Source organism: Anomaloglossus baeobatrachus (assembly GCF_048569485.1).
Source record: "Anomaloglossus baeobatrachus isolate aAnoBae1 chromosome 5 unlocalized genomic scaffold, aAnoBae1.hap1 SUPER_5_unloc_9, whole genome shotgun sequence".
Taxonomy (NCBI): Eukaryota; Metazoa; Chordata; class Amphibia; order Anura; family Aromobatidae; genus Anomaloglossus; species Anomaloglossus baeobatrachus.
The window spans coordinates 693,048-712,933 of NW_027441813.1; positions in this window are offsets into that span (position 1 = coordinate 693,048).

The following is a 19,886-nucleotide window of genomic DNA, read 5'->3' on the forward strand; positions in this document are numbered from 1 at the left end:
TCCAGGCCGCCGCCATGCCAGGCGCGGCCCGCCAAGAAAAGACTACCTCATCATTTTCCCCGGCCTGCAAGGCCAGAGCAGATACCGCTCCCCGGTCTGAGGAAGTCCCTACTAGGAAATCCCTGATAGTTGAAGACTCCGCATACTGGCAGCTGAAGGCCGACCTGGAGGCCAAGTTCCCACAGGAGATGGTGGACAGATACATGCTCCCTCCGCACACCCCTAAGGCAACCCCTGCAGCAACCACGCCAAAGAGTCCCCCGCCTGGGCCTGCTGAAGAAAGCCCATCCCCAGCACTGCCACCAAAGGAGTGCCAAGAAGAACTAAGGGGGAGAGGAGGCCAGGAAGCTGAGGAGCTGACTCCGGAGCCACCAGCAGTGGATCCATACCCAGAGCCGGAGATGTTGCCCTATTCCCGCTGGGACGAGGAAGACCTGACACCGTCCGCTGACGAAGATCTGCCTAAAAGTCTCACCTGGGAGCTTGTAAGCTGCACCTCGCAGAATCCAACCCGCAAGACACAGCGCCGCCGCAGAACCCAGTTTTCCCCTGCACCGCCATCCCCAGAGCAGAGAGAAGTCACGGCCAGAGACCTACAGGAGAAAAGGTTCCTGAGAAGAGCCAAAGCCCAGGCCAGAGGACCCCTTTGCAGAGGAGTAGTGGAGGACTTCAGCTTAAAGTCAGGATATGGGTTCATTGTTGCACCTGGTATCAAAGAAGGCATTTTTGTCAATAGGAGAGATGTGAGAGCTCATCTGCCCAGAGGACACCCTGGCAGAAACTTAAAAATGGGAGACACAGTGCAGTTCACCATGCACCAAGGAGAAAGAGGATGGTATGCCTTAGATGTAGCACCATGTCCCAAAGAAGAAAGAAAAGACAGAGATAAAGAAACAGATGCAGCAAAGGAAACAGATGAAGATCAAGAAAGAAAAGACAAGGAACCTACAGATGAGACTACTTCAGACGACGACAAAGAGCAAGAAAGCAACAGGTGCCGCAGCCCAACAGGCCCAAGCCCTGGTATGGAGGAGTAAAAGAAAGTAAGAAGTTCAGCAGTTAGAAAGTTAAAGTTTTGAAAAGTTTGTTTTGCAACGTTTACGTTTAAGCATGTGCCCACAAAAACTATTGTGAGAAAATAAACCTTAAGGCTATGAACTGGCTATAGCCACAAACTCTCGCAGTGTAAATAGTTACACCAAAAGGGCACCACCACCACCAGAGTCAGCCTGTTTAGGGGCTTGGCTCGTCTGCAACCAGGAGGAGCCCGTCCGTATATAGGGCCTTGGCTCACCTGCGACCAGAGAGCATGCCTGTTTATGGGGCCTGGCTCTCCACCACAAAGAGGGTACCTGGTCAGCACCAACTGTGGAGGCCGCCTCTGCATCCTGCCAGAAGAGGCTGAAGGCGCGGATCCACCAGGCCAGGTATACCCTGAAACCACCAGCCCATGTAAGCCGCCTCTACATCCTGCCAGAAGTGGCTGAAGCCGCGGCCAACGTGAGAGGGTTTTGGGTGGGTTAACGGACTTGTGGGTGGAGGGTGGTGATGTATGGTACCTGGTGCTTTTAAATGTTTTACATGTTTTAATGTTTTATGCATTTTAAAATGTTGTCTTGCAGCCCGAGGACGTGCTGGTGATAACTAAGGGGGAATGTGGCGCCCCTGACCTGGTCAGGCACCACTGAGTACTGCACCCATGCTGGGAACAGTACAATACAGGTAATCCAGAAGGCTGACCGGGGTGTGGAACACAGGCGCATAGTAATCAGGTCTCACACATGTACCCATGAGAGGACCCCTGGGGATCCCAGGAGGGGGAAAAGCCTTGACCTTCACTGGAATAGTGGAGGGGGCCAAAAGCCTCCATCTCCTCTCAAGGGGTGTGGTAAGAGAATCTGGTTGCTAGGTGGCGTAGGCAAGAACAGGAGAGGAGGGGCAGTGAGTCAGTTAGAGCAGAACTCCATAGGGCTCAGTGAGGAGCAGACCTGTGGGGCTGTTGCTGTCTAACAGCGCCCGCGCAGTGGCTACCGACGGGGGAGAACGGTCAACTAGGAGTGCTACCCGAAATCCATCTTCAGCTAGAGAGAGGGCACGGAGTGGGAAGTAAGGAGACTGCTAGAGAGTACCAGGCCCAAACGGGCGGCAGATCCCGAAGCGGAGATAGATCCAGCTTTCTTTTGCTAAACCTGCCGGTGTGGGGCTCTCAAAGCCCACGCCACAACACCACAAAAAGCCGCAGCCACGTAGCCACAGTTAGGGCCCATAGCTCACAGGAGGCAAGAAGCTGGAGTGATCTGGCCCAGGCAACAAGCACACGGCGAACGAAGGGGAGTGAGGCTTCAGCAACTTCCCTGGGTGACCCCCATAGGGACTCAAAGTCGGGGTCACCCCAAACCACCAAGGGCTAAGGAAGGCGAGTTAGTAGTCACCCTCACAAGTCAGCCTGAAGGACACCTGGTTCCCGCCTGGTTCATGCCAGCTACGCCCGGGTTACTCACCCTGCCACCTGAAGTGAGTAAAAACCCTGAAAGACATTCTGCCTGTGTGGAGTTATTCTGCGCCTTGTGGTACTACGCACCTACACCGGGCCCTGGGGCTTGCCTCACTCTCAGGAGGCTATTCCAACTAACTGCACACACCATCAGCCCCAGGCGACCCTCAACCTGCAGTGGCGGTCCCTACTGGCCGCAATACTGAGAGTGGCGTCACGACAAGAAGAAGATCTCCTACCTGTGACCAGATCCAGCTGAGTGGAGTCCCTGAAGGTAATGCACCGACACAACACCTGTGGGGCTTCACAGGTGCAGTGTGACACCTGTCACTCAGAGTGGGGGCGTGTCTCACTGTAACCAATCATAGGCGCCGGTGGGCGGGGAAAGCAGGGAATACGAGATTGTTTAATGGGCGGCCGGCTTTTTCAAAACAGTAAAAGCCGCCGGAGCAGTGTGAATGCCGTGCAGCGCCGGGGATCGGGGATTGGTGAGTATATGAGAGAGGGCTGCTAACTTCAGTCACTTAGGAGATTAGCGGTCACCGGTGAGTCCTTCACAGGTGACCGCTAATCAGGGCGCGACACAGACAGAGCCGCAGCATGACAATGAAGTCGGGTGAAGTTCACCCAAGTTCATTCTGACAGTGCGGCTCTGTCTGTGTCTGCTGACATCTGCCATTCAGCTCTGCTACATGGCTGTCTGTGTCTGCTGTTAGCGGCCATGTAGCAGAGCTGAATGGCAGATGACATAGTAAAAACACATCCCTACACATTACACACGCTTGTCAAGTCAATAAATAATAAAAAAAGGGTGCCCAATGCATACGTCACAGAACACATGATCTAAAGGATCGCACACAAAATTGACCAATTTAACATAGACTACTAACGCACGTGTGACAGCAAATGAACGACCTACGTGTGATCTCATAAGATCCCGTATGCAACCTGGGCGTGTCACATCGCAAATACGATTGTACAACTAATTGCAACGTGTAAAGTGGGCTTTAGAAATACAATTGAAAATTGGAACACCTCGTACACACGCGGCTCCGCTCCGTACACCTCGTACACACGCGGCTCCGCTCCTTACACCTCGTACACACGCGGCTCCGCTCCTTACACCTCGTACACACACGGCTCCGCTCCTTACACCTCGTACACACGCGGCTCCGCTCCGTACACCTCGCACACACACGGCTCCGCTCCTTACACCTCGGACACACGTGGCTCCGCTCCTTACACCTCATACACACGCGGCTCCGCTCCTTACACCTCGTACACGCGCGGCTCCGCTCCTTACACCTCGTACACACACGGCTCCGCTCCATACACCTCGTACACACACAGATCCGCTCCGTACACCTCGTACACACGCGGCTCTGCTCTGTACACCTCGTACACACGCGGCTCCGCTCTGTACACCTCGTATACACACGGCTCTGCTACATCCACCTCGTACACACACGTCTCCGCTCCGTACACCTCGCACACACACGACTCTGGTCCGTACACCTCATACACACGCGGCTCCGCTCCGTACACCTCGTACACGCGCGGCTCCGCTCCTTACACCTCGTACACACGCGGCTCCGCTCCATACACCTCGTACACGGGCGGCTCCGCTCCATACACCTCGTACACGCGCGGCTCCGCTCCATACACCTCGTACACGCGCGGCTCCGCTCCATAAACCTCGTACACGCGCGGCTCCGCTCCATACACCTCGTACATGCGCGGCTCCACTCCATACACCTCGTACACGCGCGGCTCCGCTCCATACACCTCGTACACGCGCGGCTCCGCTCCATACATCTCGTACACGCGCGGCTCCGCTCCATACACCTTGTACACACGCGGCTCCGCTCCGTACACCTCGTACACATGCGGCTCTGTTCCATATACCTCGTACACACGCGACTCCGCTCCGTACACCTCGTACACACACGGCTCCGCTCCGTATACCTCATACACACGCAGATCCGCTCCGTACACCTGGTACACGAGCGGCTCCGCTCCGTATACCTCGTACACACGCAGCTCCGCTCCGTACACCTCGTACACACGCGGCTCCGCTCCGTACACAGACGGCTCTGCTCCGTACACCTCGTACACACGCGGCTTTGCTACATCCACCTCGCACACACACGGCTCCGCTCCTTACACCTCGGACACACGCGGCTCCGCTCCTTACACCTCTTACACGCGCGGCTCCGCTCCTTACACCTCGTACACGCGCGGCTCCGCTCCATACACCTCGTACACACACGGATCCGCTCCGTACACCTCGTACACACGCGGCTCTGCTCTGTACACCTCGTACACACGCGGCTCCGCTCTGTACACCTCGTATACACACGGCTCTGCTACATCCACCTCGTACACACACGTCTCCGCTCCGTACACCTCGCACACACACGACTCTGGTCCGTACACCTCATACACACGCGGCTCCGCTCCTTACACCTCGTACACGCGCGGCTCCGCTCCTTACACCTCGTACACGCGCGGCTCCGCTCCATACACCTCGTACACGGGCGGCTCCGCTCCATACACCTCGTACACGGGCGGCTCCGCTCCATACACCTCGTACACGCGCGGCTCCGCTCCATACACCTCGTACACGCGCGGCTCCGCTCCATACACCTCGTACACGCGCGGCTCCGCTCCATACACCTCGTACATGCGCGGCTCCGCTCCATACACCTCGTACACGCGCGGCTCCGCTCCATACACCTCGTACACGCGCGGCTCCGCTCCATACATCTCGTACACGCGCGGCTCCGCTCCATACACCTTGTACACACGCGGCTCCGCTCCGTACACCTCGTACACATGCGGCTCTGTTCCATATACCTCGTACACACGCGACTCCGCTCCGTACACCTCGTACACACACGGCTCCGCTCCGTATACCTCATACACACGCAGATCCGCTCCGTACACCTGGTACACGAGCGGCTCCGCTCCGTATACCTCGTACACACGCAGCTCCGCTCCGTACACCTCGTACACACGCGGCTCCGCTCCGTACACAGACGGCTCTGCTCCGTACACCTCGTACACACGCGGCTTTGCTACATCCACCTCATACACACACGGCTCCGCTCCGTACACCTCGTACACACACGGGTCCGCTCCGTACACCTCGTACATACACGGCTCCGCTCCGTACACCTCGTACACACACGGCTCCGCTCCGTACACCTCGTACACACGCGGCTCCGCTCCGTACACCTCGTACACACGCGGCTCCGCTCCGTACACCTCGTACGCGCGCGGCTCCGCTCCGTACACCTTGTACACACACAGATCTGCTCCGTACACCTCCTACACACGCGACTCCGCTCCGTATACCTCGTACACACGCGGCTCCGCTCTGTGCACCTCGTACACACATGGCTCTGCTGCGTACACCTCGTACACACGCAGCTCTGCTCCATACACCTCGTACACGCGCGGCTCCGCTCCGTACACCTCATACACGCGCGGCTCCGCTCCGTACACCTCGTACACGCGCGGCTCCGCTCCGTACACCTCGTACACGCGCGGCTCCGCTCCGTACACCTCGTACACGCGCGGCTCCGCTCCGTACACCTCGTATACGGGCGGCTCCGCTTCGTACACGCGCGGCTCCGCTCCGTACACCTCGTACACGCGCGGCTCCGCTCCGTACACCTCGTACACGCGCGGCTCCGCTCCGTACACCTCGTACACGCGCGGCTCCGCTCCGTACACCTCGTACACGCGCGGCTCCGCTCCGTACACCTCGTACACGCGCGGCTCTGCTCCGTACACCTCGTACACACGCGGCTCTGCTCCGTACACCTCGTACACACGCGGCTCCGCTCCTTACACCTCGTACACACGCGGCTCCGGTCCGTACACCTCGTACACACGCGGCTCCGCTTCGTACACCTCGTACACACGCGGCTCCTCTCTGTACGCCTCGTACACACACGGCTCCGCTCCGTACACCTCGTACACACACGGCTCCGCTCCGTACACCTCGTACACACACGGCTCCGCTCCGTACACCTCGTACACACACGGCTCTGCTCCGTACACCTCGTACACACTCGGCTCTGCTACATCCACACTGTAAACCCCTCCTGACCCCACACATAAACTTCCCCTCATCCAGCACCATGACAACCAGCACAGCAGAGTCCTGCATACACTGAGGAGCTGATCATGTGACCCCGACTCCTCCCCTCCATGTGACATCATCATAGGTCCTGTAAGCACAGAGCAGCCATATATGTAGTGTGCGGCTCTGCAGGTGGAGGTAGGTGCAGGGTCTCTGTTATTTTGGGGTCATCATTATCATTAACCCCTTTATGGCCAGTTCCAGACCAGTTTACTCCGGTTCTTGACCAGGCACATTTTCATATTAGAAAGGGGAGGAGCCAGCACTGCTTGATCAGACATGTCAGATGAGAGATAAATCCCCTCCCCCGGTCCCCCGTCTGGCCAAAGTGCCCCCCATTCCCCCTCCCCATACTGATCATCTAAGATATTGGCCGCACGCTGCATTCATCCTCCTCCTCTGATTTCTGTCACATGTGACATGTCAGATGTGACAGAAACGTCCTCCCCAGGTCCAGCTAAGTCACCCCATGTCACTCCCCGGTCCTCCCCCGGTTTCCTGATACCAGCTGCTGCTCCGTCCTCGCGATCCCTACTCATCCTCAGAAAAATATATCGGCCGCATGCGCAGAGCGGTTCTAACCCCAGGGCTTGATGCCAGGTGACATTACACAGGTGGTATCAACCCCATTTATTACCCCGTTTGCCACCGCACCAGGGCAACAGGATGAGCCAGAGTGAAGTGCCAGGATTGGTACATCTAATGGATGCGCCGCTGCTGGGACGGCTGTAGCCTTCTATTTTTAGGCTGGGAAGGGTCAAATAACCATGGACCTTCCCACCCTGAGAATACCTCATGCCAGCTGTCAGCTTCACCTTGGCTGGTGATCCAATTTGATGGGAACCAATGGGGTTTTTTTTTTTCAATTATTTATCAATAATTTAAAAAAACAGCATGTGGTGCCCTCTGTTTTGGATTACCAGCCAAGGTGAAGCTGCCAACTGTGATCTGCAGGCTTCAGCCATCTGCTTTACCCTAGCTGGCTATCAAAAATGGGGGGAACCCACATAGGTTTTTTTAATTATTTATTTTTTGGCTAAATATAAGGTAAACACACTTCACTGCCACATGAAAGTCACTAAAGGGTGCCAGCTTAGATTATGCTGGGGGGTGGGACATTAGATATGTGTTTGTCTATCCATCCATCCTAGCTTTTTAGACTATGTGTCCACGATCAGAGTCTTTTCGCTGCATCCAAAATGCTGCGCTGTGCAGCACAAGCGCAATGGAAGGATTTTTGGAAATCTCCTGCCCACCGTGCTTGTTTTTTTCCTTAGCATAAACTGACCTGCAGCGCGGCTTCCTGAGCCTCAGGATGTCAATTTATGCTGTGGAGACGAAAGTTTCGTCCAAAGGGAAAATAGAGCTAAAGTCCTCAGCAGCCTGAACCTGGATCGTGGGCCCGGGACACTGCGTTCTCCAGTGGACAATACTCACATCTCTGCACGAAAGCTGACATTGCGTCTAGACACAGTGTCACTGGGTCGTGGGCACATAGCCTAAAAGTGAGAAATTTGGCACTACAGCAACATTTTTGTGAAGTACCTGTGGGTTTAAAATGCTCACTATACCCCCGAATGAAATCCTTGAGGGTCTAGTTTTGAAAATGGGGTCACTTGTGGGGGTTTCTGCTGTATAGGTACCTTAGGGGTCCTGAAAATGCGACGTGGTGCCCGCAATTTTTTTCAATTTTTCCAAAATTCACATGGTGCTCCTTCTGTTATGAGCTTTCCCTTTTGTCCAAACAGAGGTTTTTAACCACATGTGGGGTATCCCTGCGCTCATAAGAAATTGGATAACAAACTGTGGCGTCGCTTGAAAAAGTGAGAAATTCGGTTCTAAAGCAACAGTTTTGTGAAAAAAAGAAGAAAATTTTCAATATGACGACCTAAGTTTATTAAATTCTATAAAGTACCTGTGGGTTCAAAATGCGCAGTATATCACTGGATAAAATCCTTGAGGTGTCTAGTTTCCAAAATGTGATCACTTTTGATGGAGCTCCACTGTTTAGGCAGCTCAGGAGCTCCAAAAGCGACATGGCATTCGCTAATGAATCCAATTTTACAGTCAAATGGCGCTCCTTCCCTTCCAAGCCCTGCCGTGCGCCCAGACATTTGATTTCCAGCACATATGAGGTATCTGTGTACTCAGGAAAACTGCACAATAAATTGTATGGTGCATTTTTTCCTGTTACCCTTGTGAATAAAGAGCTTTGATATCACTTTGATGCCCATTTTATACCAGTTTGATACTTTTTTTGCTGCTTTTAAGTGTATTCACATCAGGGCTCCGCACTGTATTGTATTTTATTATTGTGATTTTTTTAATGTTTGTTCTTAAACCTGTAAAAAGAAACAAAAAAAAAAAAACAACTTCAGCCTCGAATAAGAAACCAACTTCAGCCTTGAATAAGAAACCAACTTCAGCATTGTGTCTGATGTCGAGTGATACCAGTTTGAAAATAAGGGAAACGTCTGTTTTTAGCACATTTATACCCCCCCACTGACTGACAGCCGCTGAGCATTGGAACCTGCTGTCAGTCAGTGTCGAGAGCGCGGTATACCGAGCAGTGACTAAAACCGCATCGGTGCCACTCTTATGACTGAAAGCTGGGCGCCGTCTCATTATACAGTGCCTACAAGTAGTATTCAACCCCCTGCAGATTTAGCAGGTTTGATAAGATGCAAATAAGTTAGAGCCTGCAAACTTCAAACAAGAGCAGGATTTATTAACAGATGCATAAATCTTACAAACCAACAAGTTATGTTGCTCAGTTAAATTTTAATAAATTTTCAACATAAAAGTGTGGGTCAATTATTATTCAACCCCCTAGGTTTAATATTTTGTGGAATAACCCTTGTTTGCAATTACAGCTAATAATCGTCTTTTATAAGACCTGATCAGGCCGGCACAGGTCTCTGGAGTTATCTTGGCCCACTCCTCCATGCAGCATGCAGATCTTCTCCCAGGTTATCTAGGTTCTTTGGGTGTCTCATGTGGACTTTAATCTTGAGCTCCTTCCACAAGTTTTCAATTGGGTTAAGGTCAGGAGACTGACTAGGCCACTGCAACACCTTGATTTTTTCCCTCTTGAACCAGGCCTTGGTTTTCTTGGCTGTGTGCTTTGGGTCGTTGTCTTGTTGGAAGATGAAATGACTGTCATGATGTGTTTTGCCTTCTCACTGTATTTGCTGTAATACTATGTCTTGGGATGTAAGTGACCATACCCCCCCCAGCCTGTATCATATTGCAATCAGGCTTCAGCAGTAGCTATTGTCATTGATTTGGTGGGGGTTGCATATATATATTGTTCTTCTCAGCATGGGACTTCTCCAATCTACAACTTGGTAAACAGAACAGAGCCAGCAGTCTAAAGTCCATTCATGCATCAAATGGCCAGGGGGAGGTGTGCCCACCTAAGGGGCTGATCCCAGGAGAGAAGAACATGTTAGAGCAGTTAGTTGGGAGCTGAGTTTTGAAGAGGAAGGGAGCGAGATCTGATTCTGCGGACAGATCTCGCCGTCCAGTGGATTGTGTGGGATTTCTGGGACTCTGAAAAGGACTATTACGTCGTGATCTGGCACTTTGGATTATCGGGAGGTGCCCCCGAATCTGTTTTATTTGGACTTGTCATGTGCTGTTCCTGTATTCCTGTTAGTAAACCTGTTGGATCATCCTCGGCCTGTTGTCTCTCCTTGCTCTGCTGTACACCCCGTCACAAACTGGTGGGATCAGAGGAGAAGAAATGGAGGACAACGGCCAATCAACGTCTGAAATCAGAACCTCAGGATACAGGAACTGGACTGTGGTGAGCCTACAAACAAAGGCCCGTGAATTAGGTGTCGGCTACAAAGGACCCTCTAAGGAGCAACTAATTGAGGCATTGGAAAACGCTTGCCTGCAAGATGGCACCGAGGAACAATTTCCACAGCAAGGGGAGCAAAGACGGGAGCCGGAGGTAAATACCCAAAAAAGTCAATGGGTTGTGTGGTACGAGGAGGAGGTGGCCTTGCTGGGAGAGGAGACCACCATAGAATATAAGATGGAGGTCATGCGTGGAGCTAAATAGAAGGAGCGCAGGATGGAGGAGATGGCATTGCTGGATAAGCAGCTCGCTGTGGAAGCCGCGAGAGGTTCCAGACAGACTGTAACCCCAGCACCCATCATGAGGGAACTTCCCAGGGTGTCCCGCAAAGACTTCAAGCAGTTTAATGAGGCTGCTGGTGACATTGAGGGCTTCTTCCAGGACTTTGAGCATCAGTGTCGATTAATGGAAGTCCCAGAAAGGGAGCGCGTCCGGCATCTGGTTGGGCTCTTAGAGGGTGGAGCTGCTGCAGCCTATAGAGCTATGGACCCTCGGTGGAACTGTGAGTATGCGGATATTAAACAGACTATTCTAGAACATTATGCTGTAACGCCAGACACTTACAGGACTCAGTTCCGTACTTTAGCATGTGATGAGGAAGTGTCCTTCAAGATGTATGCCCACAAACTCAAACATCTGTGGCATCGTTGGTTGGAGGCAGAGGAGGCCTTAACCTTGGAGACCGTCCTCCAGGTCCTCCTAAAAGAGCAGTTTTACTTCAAGTGCCCCGCTGAGATCCGGGAATGGGTGCGTGAAAGGAGACCAGCCACTGTGGAGGAAGCTGCAGCTCTAGCTGATGAGGCTCTCACCATCAAGCCTCAGTGGAAAAAACTACTACCCAGTGAGAAGAAAACCACCAAACCCCCAACGCTGGTGGCCCCTGGTCCTTCTGGCCCCAATGTTCACCATCACCCTAGACCGTCAACTCATGGGGACCTTCGTGTGACTGTGCCTCGCATTACTCATGCTCCACCTTTGGGAATACGACGTGGAGGAAGAATCACAGAGCGCAGATGTTATGGGTGTGGGCAGCCTGGGCACATGCAATTCCAATGTCCAGGTGTTCGGAGACAGAACAGCTACAGACCGCCTTTGCCTGTTCATTATCTACAGACACCTTCACCAGGAGAAGAGCTGGATTCTGTGCCTGATGACTTGTCAAGTGACTCAGATATCCTGGCTCCCCTACCCGGAGTCTATGGGGTGCGAGCTCCAGCCACCTGTTCTTCTGATCTTCAGCACAAACATCTACAGGAGGTCGTGCTGGATGGCCAAAAAGTTGTTGGCTTCCGTGACACTTGGGCTTTCCTCACCATAGCCGATCCCCGAGTAATTCAACCACAAGCAATTCAAAAGGGACCAGGAATTGCCATTGAACTGGCAGGAGGTACCCAGAGATATATTCCAAGAGCGAGTGTGACCCTGGATTATGGCTTTGGGGCAAAACAATGTGTGGTCGGTGTGATGAGCGGCCTCCCTGCAGACGTTCTTCTAGGAAATGATGTGGGGAATCTTCATTGCCACTTTGTCGGTGCGGTAACCAGAAGTCAAGCCAAGAGAGCAGCCCATGTGGACGTGTACAACCCATCCATGGAAATGAGGCCACCGGAACTGCCATTACAGCCGGTGAGTGATTCTTCTTGTGGAGATAATATGAATGTTACTTGGGATAAAGTTCAGTTTAGACAAGAAGTAGAGACTGACCCCACCCTTGCTAGTTTTAGAGCCCGAGCTGAAATAGGGCAGCTAGGGGAGAACGGAGAAAGAATTATCAGAGAAAATGGACTTCTGTATCGGGTTGCCAATGTCGACTCCCTAGATAAGCCCTGGACTTATAGCAAACAGCTGATTGTTCCTCAGAAGTACAGAATTCCCCTATTACACCTGGCTCATGACATTCCTACGGCTGGCCATCAAGGCAAAACCCGCACCGAGAGACGATTGACTCAAACTTTTTATTGGCCGGGGATTTCCCAAGCAGTGGCGCATTTCTGCCGAACTTGTGACATATGTCAGCGTAGAGGGCAACCCGGAGATCACCCAAAGGCACCCCTGCAACCGCTCCCTATAATAGAAGAACCCTTTCAAAGAGTAGCTGTTGATATCATTGAACCTCTGGCTAAACCAAGTAAATCTGGAAAGCAGTACATTCTCACTGTTGTGGACTATGCCACCCGATATCCAGAAGCCGTGGCCTTGTCAAGTATCTCTGCAGCCAAGGTGGCCGAGGCCTTGGTTATTATTTTTACCAGAGTAGGATTCCCCAGTGAGATCTTGTCGGACCAAGGCTCCCAGTTTATGTCAGAGTTGGTCCAGTGTCTGTGGCGCACCTGTGGAGTATGAGCGATCCGAACGACCCCGTATCATCCCCAAACAAATGGACTTTGTGAACGATTCAACGGCACTCTGAAGAATATGCTGAGGGCCTTCACGGACCGAGATTCAGACTGGGAGAAGTACCTACCCCATCTCTTGTTTGCCTATCGGGAAGTTCCCCAGGAGTCCACTGGGTTCTCCCCCTTTGAACTACTCTATGGAAGAAAGGTCCGAGGACCCTTAACCCTGCTCAAGGAATACTGGGAGGGGCAAGTTGAAGATACAGGAACCCCTGTTGTCCCTTATGTCCTAAAGCTGCGAGAAACCCTGGCCCAACTTGCTAGTTTTGCCCAGAGTCATTTGCGTATGGCTCAAACCAGACAGAAGACATGGTATGACCGTAAAGCACGCTATCGGGAGTTTGTAGAAGGACAACAAGTCTTAATGATTGTTCCCCATCGGCAGAATAAACTGCAGACCACATGGGAGGGTCCCTTCCGGGTTCTCAGAAAACTGAATGATACCAATTACCTTCTTGCTTTAGATGATCAGGGGCTAAGGCAAAAGACTGTCCATGTGAATATGATTAAGGAGTACCATGACCGGAACATTCCAATGATAGCAAGCTGTCGGTTGGCTTCAGAAGATGGTCAAGAGGATGAGGACTCTCTACCTGATCTCGTGGAAGCAGCGAGAGCCCCATCCACTGTGGAACAGGTTCCCCTGGGAGATCACCTGGACTCCTTACAGAAAATCCAGATGCTGGAAGTGCTTCAACAGAGACGGGCTGCTTTCTCATCCCAACCAGGTCGAACCACCGTCACCCAACATCATGTGGACACTCAGGGCATCCGTCCCATACAGCTGGCTCCTTACCGGGTACCTGAATCAGTTCGAAACACCATGCAGCACGAACTGGAGGAGATGTTACAGCTTGGGGTAATCCAGGCCTCCCATAGCCCTTGGGCCTCCCCTGTGGTGTTAGTACCCAAGAAGGATGGGAGTACTCGATTTTGTGTGGACTATCGGCGACTAAACGACCATACCGTCAGCGATCCTTACCCAATGCCTCGTATTGACGAACTTCTAGACCGACTGGCTGGGTCCCGGTATGTCACTACCTTGGATCTCAGTAAGGGATACTGGCAGATCCCTCTAATGGATGAAGGGAGAGAACGGTCTGCTTTTATAACCCCCTTTGGTCTGTATGAATTTCTAAGCATGCCTTTTGGAATGAAAAATGCCCCGGCCACCTTCCAGGGAATGGTGGACCAGATCCTCCGGGGATGTGGTGACTTTGCTTGTGCCTACTTGGATGATATCGCCGTCTTCAGCCACACATGGGAGGAACATCTGAATCAAGTAGCCATTATTTTGGACCTGATTCTGGCAGCCGGCCTAACTATTCGACCTGATAAATGCCAATTGGGGATGGGTGAAGTCCAATATCTAGGGCATAGAGTGGGAGGAAGGAAGCTCCGTCCTGAGCCTGCCAAAATCCAGGCTATTAGAGACTGGCCTGTACCCCAAACTAAGAAACAAGTTATGGATTTTCTGGGCACTGCCAGTTATTACCGAAAATTTGTTTCTCATTTCAATACTGTGGCCAAGCCTCTTACCGACCTGACCAAGAAAACAATGCCCCGGCTGGTGATCTGGACTCCAGCCTGTGATGAGGATTTTAACCGGCTGAAGGACGCTCTGGTCTGCGATCCTGTCCTGGCTGCTCCAGACTACAAGCGGAGATTTATTGTGCAAACGGACGCCTCTGCTTATGGACTGGGAGCTGTCCTCAGCCAGGTGAATGCAGCTGGGGACGAACACCCCATTGCCTACTTCAGAAGGAAACTGCTGGACCGAGAAGTGGCCTATGCAACTGTTGAAAAAGAATGTCTGGCTGTAGTGTGGGCCCTTAAGAAACTACGGCCGTATCTGTATGGACGAGAATTCACTGTGGTTACTGATCACAATCCCCTCACCTGGCTGAACAGAGTCTCTGGGGACAATGGACGATTACTGCGATGGAGCCTGGCTCTGCAGCCCTATAACTTTACCATACAATATAGAAGGGGCAGCCAACACCAAAATGCAGATGGACTGTCCAGGCAAGAGGAGCCTTGAGTCCTGTCAGCCATGCCTGCGTGTACTTTACCAGCGACCTGTAGAGGTCCCTAGTACGTACACAAGTTGGGAGGGGAAGGAATTGTCATGATGTGTTTTGCCTTCTCACTGTATTTGCTGTAATACTATGTCTTGGGATTTAAGTGACCATACCCCCCCCAGCCTGTATCATATTGCAATCAGGCTTCAGCAGTAGCTATTGTCATTGATTTGGTGGGGGTTGCATATATATATTGTTCTTCTCAGCATGGGACTTCTCCAATCTACAAATTGGTAAACAGAACAGAGCCAGCAGTCTAAAGTCCATTCATGCATCAAATGGCCAGGGGGAGGTGTGCCCACCTAAGGGGCTGATCCCAGGAGAGAAGAACATGTTAGAGCAGTTAGTTGGGAGCTGAGTTTTGAAGAGGAAGGGAGCGAGATCTGATTCTGCGGACAGATCTCGCCGTCCAGTGGATTGTGTGGGATTTCTGGGACTCTGAAAAGGACTATTACGTCGTGATCTGGCACTTTGGATTATCGGGAGGTGCCCCCGAATCTGTTTTATTTGGACTTGTCGTGTGCTGTTCCTGTATTCCTGTTAGTAAACCTGTTGGATCATCCTCGGCCTGTTGTCTCTTTTTGCTCTGCTGTACACCCCGTCACAGACGACCCATCTTAAGATCCTTGATGGAGGAGCGGAGGTTCTTGGCCAAAATCTCCAGGTAGGCCGTGCTATCCATCTTCCCATGGATGCGGACCAGATGGCCAGGCCCCTTGGCTGAGAAACAGCCCCACAGCATGATGCTGCCACCACCATGCTTGACTGTAGGGATGGTATTCTTGGGGTCGTATGCAGTGCCATCCAGTCTCCAAACGTCACGTGTGTGGTTGGCACCAAAGATCTCGATCTTGGTCTCATCAGACCAGAGAACCTTGAACCAGTCTGTCTCAGAGTCCTCCAAGTGATCATGAGCAAACTGTAGACGAGCCTTGACATGACGCTTTGAAAGTAAAGATACCTTACGGGCTCGTCTGGAACGGAGACCATTGCGGTGGAGTACGTTACTTATGGTATTGACTGAAACCAATGTCCTCACTGCCATGAGATCTTCCCTGAGCTCCTTCCTTGTTGTCCTTGGGTTAGCCTTGACTCTTCGGACAAGCCTGGCCTCGGCACGGGAGGAAACTTTCAAAGGCTGTCCAGGCCGTGGAAGGCTAACAGTAGTTCCATAAGCCTTCCACTTCCGGATGATGCTGCCAACAGTGTAGGCCCAACTCCTTGGAAAGGGTTTTGTACCCGTTGCCAGCCTTGTGACCCTCCACGATCTTGTCTCTGATGGTTTTGGAATGCTCCTTTGTCTTTCCCATGTTGACCATGTATGAGTGCTGTTCACAAGTTTGGGGAGGGTCTTAATTAGTCAGAAAAGGCTGGAAAAAGAGATAATTAATCCAAACATGTGAAGCTCATTGTTCTTTGTGCCTGAAATACTTCTTAATACTTTAGGGGAACCAAACAGAATTCTGGTGGTTTGAGGGGTTGAATAATAAATGACCCTCTGAATAAACTTTTCTCAATTTAAAAAAAAAAAAAAAAGAAAAGAAATAACATTCTTTTTTGCTGCAGTGCATTTCACACTTCCAGGCTGATCTACAGTCCAAATGTCACAATGCCAAGTTAATTCCGAATGTGTAAACCTGCTAAATCTGCAGGGGGTTGAATACTACTTGTAGGCACTGTATGTCTATGATCACATTTACATATTTCTTAGCTATTTAGTAACACTTCTTATTTTGTACATATGGCCGGTTTTTTTACCTGGTCGTGTCCAATAGCAGAGATTTGCATTGACAGTGGTATTTTCCTATATGTCACACACTTGGCAGGGGGCGGGAGGGGGATCAATTCAGTATTTATTTAGATTTTCTTCTTACTTCCCTTGTGACTGGGGCTGATATAATGTCTCAGCGGTGACCATATCCTCTGTATATGGGGGAGGAGGCACCGTCAGCACTTTCTACCCTGTTTCCTCGAAAATAAGACGTACCCGGAAAATAAGCACTAGTAGGATTTTTGAGGGCTTTTTTGAGTATACTTAAAACATAAGCCCTAATTCAAAAATACACCTTGGTTGTGGTTCCATAATGAATTGTCCAACCATCTAAAAAAAGTTAAAGAATACAGCAGGAGTTTTATGAAAGAAAGCAAATATCCCCCCCAAAAAATAATTGCACTCACCAGACCCCAAACAATTACAGTTGGCAAGTACCGATGGTGGATGGGCTCTCACACAGAGATCTGTGTCACTGTCGGGTCCCTCGCTGTTCCAGCTGCATTACACCAAAGCTGTGTATACAGTGACAGAGAAGGCAGAGGCAGTAATAAACCGTCTCTGCCTTATGTAGAGATGGATGGATTTCCTCTCCTTTGCTACATGATTGTGTGTAGCTGTGCGGCTCTTTTATTTTTCCACCCACATTGCCGTATAAAGGATAGTTGGTTTGTTTTGGTTTTGTTTTTTTTTTAAATGACGCATAGGTTTTAATTTTACCATAAAATCTACTGGAAATTAAGTAAAAATTCCAAGTGCGGTGTAATGGTGAAAAAAAAATAATTCCATCATTGTTTTTACTCCATTCACGATGTGCTGGAAGTGAGCGGTCAGCGTGATTCTCCAGGTCAGTGTGATTACGGCAATATCAGACTCCCACATTTCTTATTATCTAAGTGGTGACTAGAGATGAGCGGACTCGTGGACGTTCGGCTTCTGCTGGTCCAGCTGAACATTTGCAAAGATCAGTTCTGGACTTGGACTTGACCTGAACTTTATTTGAAGTCACTGATTGGCAGTTCGGGTCTCCGCCCACATGCAGCCATAAACAGATCACTTCCGGGGGAGGGCGGGTTTTTTCCGTTTTATTTCTTGGAGCACAATAGATCTGATCACACGAGAGCGGTTTCCATACGTAAAGCTCCCGAACTCCAAACCTGAACTTTATTTTGGAAAGTCTGAGTTTGTACCGAAAACCGAACTCCAGGTTCACTCATCTCTAGTAGTAAATAAAAAAAAACAAACAAAACAAAACATAAAAAAATCGGCTTGTGTCTCCATTTTCCGACATCGGAGTTGAGTAACGACTTATATTTTGCTTGATGAGCCGACGTTTTCATTGATACCATTTTAGGGGCAACTTCATTTCATGTTGAAATATTTTTTTACTGCCCAAATGATATCTTCCCTTCATTATTATCCTGATTAATGTTACATATCGGCTCATCTCCTTCCCATTCAGGTCTCTACAATATCGGATCCTCTCAGTGGTTTTATTCTATAGAAGAGAATTCTCCTGATTGCCCCGTGAAGGATGGATATGGACAGGGACAAGATGGCGGAGAGGATATTACACCTCACCCTAGAGATCCTCTTCCGGCTTACTGGAGAGGTGAGAGATTCTGATGACGTCCATTACATCATTCTTATCTATGGGAATAACAGATGGACAGAACTGGAGAGGTGAGGACTCTGGAAATGTCTGTAGTGAGATTTATTACTGTGTCTCTCCATAACCAGGATTACACAGTAGTGAAGAAGACCTCTAGTGAGCGCTGTCAGGCCCCTGTGTCTGAGGGATGGGGAAGACCCCTGAGCCCAATCACGGGGCCTCCACCTCACCCCCCGATACATGAGGACATCAATGACCAGAAGATCCTAGAACTCACCTACAAGATGATTGAGCTGCTGACTGGAGAGGTGACACTGCTGGGAATGCTGGGACATTATACAGTAACGCTATGAAGGGATCGGGGGTGACGGTATCATTGTATATGTCAGGTTCCTATAAGGTGTCAGGACGTCACCGTCTATTTCTCCATGGAGGAGTGGGAGTATTTAGAAGGACACAAAGATCTGTACAAGGACGTCATGATGGAGGTTCCCCAGCCCCTCACATCACCAGGTAATAGACAGGACTAAATACACACGGCCTATAATTATCTGTATGTAAGGAATGAATTCAGCCCCTGTATGTGTCTCTTCCAGTTCTATCCAGTAAGAGGACAACACCAGAGAGATGTCCCCGTCCTCTTCTCCCACAGGACTGTAAACAAGAAGATCCCGATGTTCCTCAGGATCATCAGGTAGATGGAGAGAAGGTGCCATGAAATTTCCCTATGATGTGTAGACGGCTGTGAAGGTCTTGTGCTCAGTTTTGTTTTATCCTCTCCGGGGCTGGTGGTGAAGGTCGCCGCTGGGATGGTGTCGCTCATCACAGGCAGAGTGGGGTTACCGCAGGGTGGATGACTGAAGACGAACTGGGGTGGTGGTGGTCCCCGTTGGCGCCGGAAAAGGAGAAGCAGAGACAGGGGCTGCGGTTCCATGTCTTTTACTCGCTGGTAGTTTAGGCGCTGCCCCAGAGTACCGTGCTCCGCCACGATGGACTCCAGCCGATAACGATTCTGTGGAAGTTCAGATCTGGTGTCTGTCAGTCTATGGGCCCTTCCTCCTATGTTGTGCTAAGTATTGGATCCCCGTGGCGTGAATCACTTGGGGATCCCGGTGTCAGTAAAGTGTCCCATTCTGTATGCTGATAGCGTGGTTCCGATGTGGGGCTGGTCCAAGACCTAAACCCCGGATCCTATATGCTATTTGGCTGCAGACTCGGTGGGACAGGTCCGATGACTCTTCTAGCCATTCCTGCGACCCTTGCAGAGTTGGTAGGCAACGTGAAGTATATCTGCCCTAGGGTTCTGTACCCCGACAGCGCCGGTCCTGTGGAAGCAGCCGCCTGCTTCTCCCCAGCGACCGTGTTCAAATGCCTTGGCCCACAGAGCTGCCTCGAGGCACATCCGCTCTGCTCCGTGTCTAGAGCTGTTCCCTCCTTTTGGAGTTGTGTTGTGTGTTCCAAGCTGTTGCCCCCAGCCGCTGCCACCGGCTGGTTCACTACTGTCACCTAGGTCAACC